The sequence below is a fragment of the Pseudopipra pipra genome, chromosome 5, assembly GCF_036250125.1.
Source record: "Pseudopipra pipra isolate bDixPip1 chromosome 5, bDixPip1.hap1, whole genome shotgun sequence".
In the NCBI taxonomy this organism is placed as follows: Eukaryota; Metazoa; Chordata; class Aves; order Passeriformes; family Pipridae; genus Pseudopipra; species Pseudopipra pipra.
The window spans coordinates 70,752,167-70,764,820 of record NC_087553.1 but is presented as its reverse complement, the minus strand read 5'-3'; the positions used below and the strand labels follow the sequence as shown (position 1 = coordinate 70,764,820).

Here is a 12,654-nt window from a genome sequence, read left to right as displayed (position 1 = left end):
GATAAATTTAAGCAAACAGACAATGCATAAATAAACATTTATAGGTCAATGTTTATCATATTACATAAAGCAACTTTGTAGAATTTTCTGTTAATAGATTTTTCATCACAGCTCTACCATTTAAAACCTGTTTTTACTTACTGCCTAATATCCAAACCGGCAGGGAATTAAACAGCAGTAGCAAAACAAAATGTTATTTGATTAAAGAAAATTATTTGCTAAGAATGTTTTTATGTTGCTGCAGTGTTCCTACTGATGTTATATTATGCCAAAAATATAAGACTGAACTAAGAATTTTACTAAGTAGCATTAGATGGCAGTCTTGGATGTGTTGTACAATGAGCATCTAATGTGCCAAAATTCAGAGAAATGGTATGCTGGATTAAAAGCTGCTTCTGCAGTTGTATTTGGCATCCTTGTTTAAATGGATTTGGATCCCATCACTTCTGTCATCTGTCACAATAATAAAGCTCTGGTCTGAGTAGCTCAAAAGGAAAAATTAGAAAAGAAATTTTCAGACACACTGGAAAAACATTCTTTACACTAATGAGGATACTTTTATATTATTATTATTGTTGTTTGGGTAAATGTCGTAGGTACTTTTCATGGGTTCTTCTCTCATTTCCTTCACTTCTGTAAATAGTCATATATTCTTTTAGGCTTTTAGAGACTTTTCTCCTACAGCCCCTTAGAAAACCCCATAAATATCCATTGTGTTGCATCAGCCCATTGAAACCAGATGTTTCTTTTGAAATAGTTTTCTTCAAAGTTGTTCACAGTCCCCAGTCCTGTAATAGAACAAAAGGACATTCAGAGTGTAGATGTAGAAAGCAAAGGCAGACTCACACTGCATTTTTGTGTGTGTGTAGGTTCCTCCAATAACAGCTGCTGCATCTGGTCATCACATATGGTTTCTGGCCCTGGATATTTATCCTTGGCTGCAGTCCTTGCAATAGTGATTTTGAAAACTGGTGGACTGTCAAGCTGGGATTCTGAAGTTTGTTTATACACACACTGTGTTCAGGACTGGAAATAGTGATGTTTATCTGCTCTGCCCATTCTTTGAAGTAATTCAAGCTTTGTGTGTGGCTCATTCATTCCTTCTCCATGTTTTTCATATATTTGAACTTCCCGCAGGATAGTGTTTCTAGAAAATGTTATCAACTGAAATACAGTTTTGTGATGTTGTTGCTGAGGTCATATTTACAGGTCTGTAGGAAATACCTGTCAGACTGCCACCAAAAGTGAATCAATGCTTAATGCATTCAAAGAACATGGAATGGTTTGGGTTGGAAGGGACCTTAAAGATTGCCTAGTTCCAAACCCCCTGCCATGGGCAGAAAACCAGTACAAATCATTAATAAGATTTTTGAAGTAAATCTGATGATCCACAGCTTTCACTGTGGAGTGGTGTTGGACTGTATGACCTGGACACCTCATGGATGAAACTCAACTGGATAATGGCTCCAGCTCATACCTGAAGTGCTCAAACTTCGGTCTTTCAAACCAGGCTCAATACTCATAGCGCAGAAATGACTGCACAAGTAAAGAAGATGATAAAAAAGTTTGCAAATTTAACACGATGAGCTTGGTTCACTTCTAAAAAAACATTTGATAAGTTTTTTGACGCAAAAAGTTTATTTATTTTCTTATTGTTTTAGCATTAATGTTATTAGTAATAACACTTCCGAACTCCTATGTAAAACTCAGTAGGTCTCACAGTGCTTTAAAACATGGGATTCTGTCATGATTTCTACTGCACTGTTACCAAAACAGACACAGGAAAGATTAAATGACTTCCAAAAGGTGTCCTTGTAGGTCTCTATTAGAGAAAAAAATAAAACCAAGACCAGTGCAATTACAGTCCGGTACACTATCTAGTACTACTAGGCCACAATCTCTTTTGGCACACCCATTTGGATTGGCTACACAATATAAAATACAGTGGTATTGGGATTTATTATTTGTTCTTGTTGGTGAAACAAATATTTGTATGGAGGAAACTGTGCTGGTGTAAAGCACAGTGTAAACTTGTATAAAGAAACACAAACTGACCACATCCATGAAGCATAGAATTGTAGGAAAATTTGGGTTGGAAGGGACCTTTAAAGTCCATCTGGTCACAGCTCCCTGCAATAAGCAGGGGTACCTTCAGCTAGGTCAGGATGCTCATACCCAAACTCCACCAGCCCAGACTGTCTCCAAACTCAATGTCACCAATTAGTTCACTTGTGTTGGTGACCACCAGATCCGGTATCACATCCCCACTGGCTTATTACCTGGCTTAAGAAGTCATAGTCCATGCATTCCAGGAGTCTCCTGGATTAATAACAGCTCAGTTGTGCTACTTTCCCAGCAGATGTTGGGATGGTTGAAGCTCCCCAGCAGGATATGAGCACAGTTCCTCCTGCTGCTGGAGCCAGAAGACTTCATCAACAGGCTTCCCTTGACTGGGCAGAGAGTAGTAAACTCTGGGGTTCCCTTTGTATTCTTGGGTCTCTGATTCCTACTCACAAGCTGTGAACCTGCTTGTGGTTACTCCTCTGAGACAGCTTTTCACAATCTATCCATTTCTTGATGTAGAGGGAAATCCTTCCACCTCTCTTCCTTGCCTGTCCTTTTTGAACAGCCTGTAGCCATCAACACCTGCACTCCAGCTGTGGGATTTGTCCCACCAAATTTTAGTAATGGCAACTAAGTCATGCCTTTCAAGCTACAGTGACTTCCATCTTCTCATTGCTGTGCCTTTCTTGTTGGGCTTATGTGTCCTATTTTTCTAGCAAGGATATATTTGCACTGGATGAGGTAGATATAACAGAGAGGCCAATCCTGAAGCTCACAGATTTCTGAAGGAAAAAAAAACTGATTCCAAATGCCCACTTTCACCCTTTGTAACTTAATTTCTCATTGACTGGTGTTTTGCATATCTTGATGAGACAGCATTATATGCAGTTATAAAATAAAAAAAAACACTGCACAGAAAAAAATACAGATTATAAATGATCAGAGAGGTTAAAAAGTTGACAGTCCAGATCTCTGTATGGTTCACATTACCCTTTCTTAAAAGGGGAACAATTACTCTTATATTTATAAAGAATCAGGAAATATTTAATTAGAAATTGCTGAATAACATCTACATATCATTTTGACAAATGAAAAATTAAAGGAGACAAACTTTTTCTAGAAAAATGTATTTAACACAATATATTCAAACCATGAAACTTTATAAATAACTAAAGGACTGCCCTTTAAAAACTAAACTCTTCTTCAAAGGACTAAAGGCTCCATACTCAAAATCAGATGGATGATCAAAACCTTCGCTTTGTGAAAAATGACTTTGTTACATTTGGATTCAGAAATACACGCAGAGCCTGTTCTCTGAAACTGCAGTTCAGGTTTGACTGAAATATTGCAAAGTTGAAAAATGCAGTAAATCCCTTTTTTTTCTGTCTGATAAAGCCTTCTTTTTTTCTGATAGAACCTCTTCTTTTTTGGTAGGAGAAAGATGTGGGGTACTGCATATTTTTCAAACAGAGTGCTTTTTTTTAACTTTTCAAAGAAAGTCATGGTATCACAGCAATTCTACAGTTTTCTGAATTTTCTGTGGTTTGGTTTTTTTTTTCTCTTTTATCTCATTCCCCCTTTACCATATTATCAAATAGTTTCATGTATTTGTCATGTCCTAGTGCTCTGCAACGGTTGATACAAACTGCATGTTTTATTTTGCCATGTATACAAAGAGCTCTCAGATAAAGCATTCTTAGGGTACCTGCTCACTATGAAAATATAGGTAAGCCTCTTTCGAGGATAGCCAACTTTCCAAATGACTGAACATCCTGGATTACATGAAAAACAACATCCAATTTTAGTGAAGGAATCCTTTCATGCGACTTTGGGCATATAAGTAAATAATAAGGGAAGCTGAGAAGGAGAAAATCTTGGTCAGTTATACAGCAATTGGTTCAACATTAGCACAGAGGAGAACTGGGCAATAGAAAAGGGGATCAGCAAACATAAAAGCTTAGCAAGGGGTCAATAGACTACACAGTAAAAGTGTTTTTGTGCTGGCAGAAGAATAGTTCAAAGAAGATCAGTTAAAACAGAAATTCAATTTTCCATATATGGCCTTGCTCTCACATACAGATGTGAGATTCTCTGAGCTACACTTACTTTTAAGGGATTAATTTTATTTTGGTTTTGGATTTCCTATTTAAGCTTATTGTAGGAACCATCTGCAAAAAAAAGATAAAATAGCATTCTTGTCTAAATTTTACATGTGAAAAAAGTTCTCAAGGAGCAAGGAGGGGAAATAATTTTCCCTTTCCTGCGCAAAAACCACTATCAAAGTCTGATTCCTGATAACTTTAATACCTTAATGGGTAGAGCAGCACACAGGGAAAGCTTCCTGTACCTCCATTATATTCTGTATCTATGTAGCGGAAGCATCTGGTTCAAATTCTTGGTTCATCTGTGAATGTGGGAGAAACATAAAGTGGGGCTATCAGTTTTTACATTTGATGTCTACTTTTGCATTAGCTACCCACGCAGCATCGATTATCAATATCCAAAAGTGAGAATTTCTGGGCAGAGTTGGTCTTATTCTAAAGTAGACTTTTGCAGTAGAGCAGTGCAATCAAACTCTTAAAGTGCCTATTTGTTCACTTGTATTAAGAGCAGGGTTTGGTTGTCTCAGGCCCAAACACCTACATAACAGACAGTTAATGCACCACGAGAATAATTCCTCTCATGAGAGACCTAACCCTAGGGCTGCAGTGGGATGACATGCTATTTTGGGACCAAAATAAATCCATTGCATTCCCAGTGGTTTTTTACTGATTGAAACTGGCATGTACCCATGAAGGAAATTTTAGTTTTGATGAACTAGCACTTTCCAACGTGATCTTTTCTTTTATTTGACCAAAAAATTGTTGCGTAACTCTCCCAACAAGCATGAAAACACAGGACTGAGTAGTCCCCAGTGGAATTCCCAGCTTCAGTGTGTACTAAATACTCTAATTTTGAGTATTTTCTGTGGTTGTGTGGAGGATGGCATGGTCCTATATCAAGATATTAATGAAGAACATCCATGTACATATATACAGTTCTATAAGGGTAGATCTTGCCTTTTACTCCCTGATTACAAATCTCATTTTCAGAAAATACATATATTCAGAGAAATAAATAAATAAATAAATACATTTGCTTTAAAAAAACCCACCATTAACAAAAAAGGTGCATTATTTTCTTTTCAGCTACTACCAGAAAATTTTGGTTTCCAGTTTCTGTAAACATGAAAGTTGATATCCTTTAATAGCTGAAAACAACTAGAAAAATAGAAAGATTACAAAAAAAAAACCCCAAAACAATAACTCTTAATTTGTAGCTATTTTTGCATCTTTTGAACTTCATTTGCAACAGTTCAGATTAGGGCTGCATATAGTGGTAACTCTCTTTGTAAACTTTGCCAAGCCTTGATAATGTTCTGAATTTCTGTGGAAATGTCCATACTTTACATTTTTCAAAACTTAAACTGACGTAACTGGAATTCAACTTAAAAATTACTTCATATTATATAAGAGGAAGACTAAAATGCTACAGTAACTAACTTAACTTATCATCAGTCTAAAAATTAGACCACAGAACATAGCGAATTGACCTTCACCTCAAAAGGAGCCAAACTAGATTCAAAGAACAGTCCATGAGCATCAGGCAATGGAGAATCTGAAATTCAAATGATGATGCCCAAATAGTGTCTTTTTTTTTGCTTGTTTATTTCTTTATCTTACCATAAGCTAGTAATTGAATTTATGAGTTACAACTAAGGTCTGTACAGTCTTGATTTTGCCCAGATTTTGAACCAGGTAAATCTCACACTTACATATCTCAGAAAAAAAAAAAAATGGTTAGCAGAAAAAGAGAGCCCAAGTAAACATAACATAGACTTAGATAATCCCCATAGATATGCTAAAGCTTTCCAGACTCATGAACAATAGAATTTTGTAACAATTCCTCATTTGCATTGTATAAACTGCAATCTTTGCTTTGTTGGCAGAAACACTTTGTATTCATGAACTATGTTTAGTTTAGTACTGCTTAGAATTTCCTTTTTCCCTCTAAATGCCAATAGAATAGAAAGACAAAGTAGCAATATTAGGCTAACACAACACACAAGCTCTTGTTTTGATTATTTATCTCTCTTGTAGCCATTATGTTTGCCCACCCAGCTACTTTCTGCCTGTTTTACTTTGCACAGTCTCGTGGAGCAGCCAGAGCAACCAGTGATATTTCAAAGTGGTTCATCGTGCTGATAGTGGAAAACGAAAGATTATGTATAAAACAACAGCAGCATACTTGAGGGGGGGGAGGCAGAGAGGTATAGCTTCAATTCTCATAATGGCTTTTAAGGCTTAGAATAAAAGCTCGTGTCTATAACATGTTTGCAAAATTAAAAAATAATTTTCCAGTTTCATGTAAACCAATGAACAGATTTTTAAACTCACGTTCTGGCAGTTTGAGAGCAGGTGCTTAAAACGTATTATGACAATATTTTAAAAACTGCCACTAATTTCTCCTTTGAAGAGCCATGTAGATGTTTGTAGGGAAAAAAACTCTCACTGTCTTTGGTAGGCTGGTCGTTTTCACACTGAAATGTTCTAAACCGAGGGCCCCAAATTAGATATCAAATTTCACAAGTCACATAATGTCACGGTTTCACTAGCCCCCCCCGGGGAGGGCTGAAAATAGTTAATTCCAGGTGTGGCATTTTCGGTGCAGAGCCCCTGTGAAACGATGTATTTGAGAGACTGGAAAAGAAGCACTTATTGCGCAGAAGAAATTAGCGGACACGAGGGTGGTGGTGGGCCCCCACAGCCCTGGCCCAGTGGTGTGGCATCATGACCAGTGCCAGGGTGGTTCCCTGGGGGTCCTTTCCCCCCGGCCCTGGCCCGGGGTCCGACACGAGACTGAAGCCGAGATGGGCCCCTGGCCAAAAACATGCAGCAGCCAGAGAGCAAGAGAGACACTCCCCAGGAGTTCTTCAACCATGCCGCCTCCTCCCACCACAGAGGAGGGGTAGTGGAGCTGGCTGGACCCTGGGCAGCCCTGGCCCAGGAGGACACTGGGCTGGTAGCCATGACTCTGAGCCGGCAGTAGGTCGGAGCAGAGAAGCATCTGTGAAGAAGCAGCAGCAGCATGCAGCATGAAGCGAAGCAGAGAGAAAAGCCAAGCTGGAACGTTTTGAAGTAGGACTGAGCCAAATCTCAGAACTTTTGAGACAGGGAGGGGTGGCCCCCCCAAACTTGGAAGAGTCTCCCCCGAAGACTTTATCCCTGTGGCAAGGAACCTCAACGTAGCAGGGAAAAGACTTTAAGCTTTAATTCCCTATAACCTGTGGTGAAGACATGGTGAAGCGGGTGTTCCCCTGAAGCCCATGGAAGAGTCCTCAGTGGGAGCCAAGTGGTTAGAAGCGAGGTGCAGAGACACCCCCGCATCTCACAAAAGAGAGAGAGAGATTCTCCAGCTGTGGCGAATTGGAGCTATCATCCTAAAAATAATAGAAGAGAAACTTTCAAGTGCTGCAGAATTAATTTGGGAGAGCTGTAGCCCTGAGAGTGAAGAAGAAACTTCTTCCCCCCTGGACTGATGTGGGGTGGAAGGAGGGGTGGTTTTTGTAAATACATAAGTTTGTCATCATAGGAAAAGCTAGTTAGAACTGTTGTATATATTATTCTATAGTTTCTATTCTGTTAGCAATAAATTTTGATATTATTTCCCCATGCCGAGTTTGTTTTGCCTCTGTTGAACTTCTCTCACCCTTTAGTAAATTTATGGGAGTTTTAAAATCATATTCCAGAGTGAAACCATGGCACATAATTAAAGAATATGGAACATTTGGAGATATTGAACAATTCCAGCTCTTTTTGACTTGTCTGAAAGCAGTGGTGTGAGCACACACCTCACACAGGAGAGTGAGAGCCATTCAAGTATCTCCATCTGTTGACAGACCCTGGATGTACTTCAGAAGCTGAATGGTACAGAAAGGTAACAGTAAAACTTCATTAGCAAGACTCAAGTGAACTCAGACCAAAACTGATTGTCAAGCTCAAGTATTTATGCAAGGAACTTATGTATTATTAGTTCAAAAGTGTTTTAAACACCATTATAGCAGCCAGCTTTATATCAGATGCATATGAATATTTTGTGATTCTACTTAGTACATTGGTAAGACTGCCTGGTTCTGGTCTTGGCTTGCTTGAAACGTGTATTCCACTGAAGAGCACAGATCTGTTACAGAAAATACTGAGCAGAGAAGTGTGGAGAACAGATTAATTCTGCTAATAGGAATATCTCATTCAACACGAAACAGTTGTCTGTGTTTCGTGGAGGTTCTTAATCCATTTTCCAAGATTAAATTTAAGTAGCTATTTAGATGAATACTATTCATGTCCACTTTTTTTTGGCTGAAGTTATTTTCTTAAGTCAATTCAAATTTGGAAGAAATTCATGCTGACCTTTTTTTTCGGCAAATAAATTTGCGTGTTGGCTCATTCTTGTCCTGCTTGGAAATTGCCTTCCATCATCTACTTTGAACACATTTTAATTCACCTCCAAATAATCCACTTACTCTTCTGAAACTCAGAGCATTGAAAGTAACAAGAAAGATGAGTGAGCAATGCCCACATGTGGAACTGCAAAAATAGTTAGGCTGTATTTGAGTCAGATGTATACTTATGTCAGGAAAAAAACACATCCCATTGCATATAAGCCTGTGACAGAGTAGACTTAATGAACATAATGACTTGGAAAATTGTCTACAAATCTTTTGAGTCCATTATGAGTAATGTTATGTCAAAGGTGATTGTTAGCTGTGAGGAGGAAAAGTAACAAATAATAGAGCTGGTAAGGTGGTGTTTTATGAAATGCTTTTCATACATAAATTTCAGGATTTGCTGCAGAAGATTGTAAGTAGCATGAACTGATTTTTAGCTACAACTTCCAAGAGCAGTAAGTTGATTAAAGTCACATAGGAAGCTAACGGTAGAAATGTGAATAATTATTTTAAGGTTTCCCTTTCCTCCTCTCTAGCCATGAGGTCTCCATTCTGGCTTTCAAGGCAAAACTAACATTCTCATGTAATTATAGTCTTCCCAGAATTTGAAGTTAATGGCACTGCTGGAAGATTGGTCTCTCGGACTATAATACTATACTGTCAACTTGTCTAACAACCCCATTTCAGACCCACAGTGAAGATAACATTGTAAATGGGAATAGCTGAGAGAAACAAAAAAACACAATGCTTTAGCAAACCTGGGTTCTGCAGTCCAGTGTTTGATTGGTGGTGAAAAATTTTAGAATTTGGCATTAGGTAGGGTTTTTCTTAAGCTTCAGCAGGCATACCCTGATCCTATTGCACACGCAGTTAAAAAGATGTTAAAGTACCTTAACAACTGTCTCATGTGTTCATTATTCATTTAACATTACACCTACCCCAGTATTTTTTCCCCTATAGAAAGCAAGTTCCTATTGGAAAAATGCCAAAGTGTAGATTGAGTGACATGCAGGACCATTTGCTATTGAGTGACCCCTTGACACTCAGCAATGAAACCAGTCTTTGGTATTTCTATAAAAAGAACATTCTACTTTCAGGGAAATGTCAGTATGATTATTTTAATTTCTTTTAATTTTTTTTTATTTTTATTTTTATTTTGCTTGGGTTTTTATCATCACTTAGCACCAGCAGCTGTATTTTCAGGCAACAATGAACAATTCTGAAAAAAAAAATGTATTGAAGTTTTGACATTTTTTCTTATCTTTTGAATAATTTTGCTTGTAGATAAGAATGGGAAGGGGGGAAGTAAGGAAAATGCATGCAAACAATAAATATGTCTCTTCAGTAGTCATAACCTGACATTTTACATATGCAGAGTTCTACCCTATGTCTGCTTTGAGGTGAAGGAACACATCCTCATACCTCACAGAGGAAATCACAAAAACATGGGATCTGCCTTAAGGTTATGCTCAAACAAAGACCAAAACAAACCCAGTGCTGAAGATGTAAGTAGAGTTCTGAAAATGGAATTAATTCTTAGTGGTAGTGGTGAATTTGGACTGATTTCCAGTGGCTCTTTAGCCTTTCTTTGGGATCTAATCCAAAGTAGTGCTTAAAGTAGTGACCTTTTGGTGTGACTGCTGAATTGAGAAAGGGGAGAGGACAGAAAAGGGAATTGAAAAACTTATGTTTAGTTGGGGTTTGTTGTTTCTCACTGAAGAAAAATACAAACTAGGTGACTACTCTGCAAAAAAAAAAAAATAAAAAAAAAATCAATACTATGTTGGTTAGCTGTAAAAATGAAAGCTAAATGAAGCCTGGATTCACCATGGTCTGCTGGCAAAGGCAGTCTTCCAGCTGAAAGAAACAGTTTAAATTTCCATCAGGTAGATGAAGGAAAGACCTCAAATCTCTTGGCTGAGTGTCCACAATGGTGTATTTTGTCCACTTGTGGGAAGATTTTTCCCTTTTCAGTTTCATCAATGGATGATGTCCTACTATGTGCAAATTAAATATTCATTAACATTGAAACTAAAAAACAGGTGTCCCACTTCTGGAGCATATGTCCTGATTGCCCTGATAAGGACCAATTCTCTCTGTCTCCAAAGACTTTTAAACATTTAATGCAAAGTAGAACAGCACTAGCGGGAAGAACTGAAGAAGAATGACGTCTGAGCATCCTTGTGTCAAGTTCATTTTTCTGAGAAGTCAGACACCTGCATTCTAACCTATTTTTTTAGGGGGAATACGAGGATTTTAGTAAAATGGAGCAATGTCAGCAGGAGACTCTGAGCACATCTCGCCTTGGAACATTCTTTTACATATCTGTAGGATATGCTCATTGAAGCAATTTTGAATGGAGGGATGTCTGAACTGCGAGTTATCATTGAACAGTTAATTCTGCCTTTAAAAAGTACCTTACTGCACTTAAATTTGAAAAGAGCTTCAAGATGTTTAGGATAGTATTTTCTGGGAGGAGAGGAAAGATGCTAAGTGAAAAGCAAACTGTCTAGAGTTTGATAAAGGCAAATGCAAGGTCCTGCCCCTAGGGAAGAATAACCCTGTGCACCAGTACAGGCTGAGGGCTGACCTCAGAAACTAATGCACAGGAAATTCTGCCTGAACATGAGGCAGAACTTTTTCCTGTGCAGTGACTATGTACTGGAACAGATTGCCCAGAGAGGTTATGGAATCTCCCTCACTGGAGATGCTCAAAAACCATCTGGACATAATCCTGTGCAATGTGCTCTGGGGTGACCCTGCTTGAGCACAGGGGTTGAATCAGATGACCCACTGAGGTCCCTTCTAACCTGACCCCTTCCGTGATTCTGTGCCTTAGATGACCTCTCAGATCTCCAAATCACAGTCACATGAACTGAGGCCATAAATTACCTGTCTCCCTTGATAACTCAAGGTTGATACTGTTAGACTAGGTGTTGAAGATGAATCTGTGTAGGGAATGTACACTTCTGAATTCCACAGCAACTACTTCATCCATGGGTTTCATCCAAACTTCTTACTCATTTTTTCTTTCATTAGGAATCACTCAAAGCTGACTGAAAAATCACATTTCTCAAACACACACTTTGGAGGTCTGTCCAGTCCCAACAGGTTTCTGGTTCTTTGGGCAGTTTCCTGTTGTTGACCAAAGGTCACTGTGCTTAACATCTACTTAATATCCCCACATTCCTGAAGTTCAGTGTAACAAGAGCTGGCACAAAACAAAGTGTTAAACTGAAACACATGAAGACTTGCTGTTTCTTGCAGTGAATTGTGTCAAACTTGTGATTATGGAAGGTGAAGAGAGTAACCAAAAGAAAACATAACAAAGGAGGGTTATAATTGCTGAATAAAAAATCTTGTTGCCTTAAGAGTTGAGTAAGGGAATAAATATGCTTCCAATGGGAAAAACATCCTTCCCTGCTCTGTCTTGATGACACCCAAGAACAAATAGATAAGTGTGTTCAGTGCTTGCTTCAATTTAATTTAAAGCTTGACCACTGCTATAATCCTTATGAGAAGTATCCCATTAGTTGGAAAACATTGTCGGCTAAAAATTATGTGTGTACATGTGTTTCTAAGAAGAAATGGATTCAAAGCTGTGCATAAGTGGATGGTAAACCTGGACCTGGCAGTCAGCAATAGAAACTTCTTGTTTATTTCTTTGTGTTTCAGAAATAAGATAGTACATTTGTAGTAAGATCCCAAACCACTGGAATCAAAGGCAATGTGACTAATAACTGCAGCACGCAGAGAAACTACCCATTAAGGGTTGATTAAAACTCATTCAAGTTGCAAAACTCTTGTTAGCACCAAGCTTCATGCTGTCAGCAAATTGGTTGGGAAAATGCCTTTCTTTTCATTCTGATATTTCAATGTATTTTACAGAGAGACAATCACAGAAGTATCGGGACATTCATCACACACTGAGGTTCTCAGCAATCCAGAGCTGTGTGGTGCTGGCTGTTGATGTGAAGCACTTCACAAACAGGAACAAGTAGCACAAGTCTAGGCCACACAAGTTCATATTATCACCTCAGGTTGCCTTCTTGCATCTTGCTAGTCAGGATGAAGGAAATTCAAGGTACACAGAAATGCTATTTCCT

General features: G+C 38.3%; 1 long non-coding RNA gene across 2 annotated transcripts in view; it reads left to right on the top strand.

Annotated features, from left to right (window-relative positions):
• The first annotated feature begins 6,874 nt into the window (after positions 1 to 6,874).
• Positions 6,875 to 12,654, top strand: part of LOC135415312 (uncharacterized) — a 46,653-nt gene continuing 40,873 nt past the window's right edge. The window contains exon 1 of one of the 2 annotated variants that reach the window (XR_010431073.1): positions 6,875 to 7,241. This is a non-coding gene — a long non-coding RNA (uncharacterized LOC135415312). Of the gene's footprint in view, positions 7,242 to 7,856; positions 8,041 to 12,654 lie in introns of those variants that run through there. The other variant, XR_010431074.1, reaches the window with a different exon arrangement.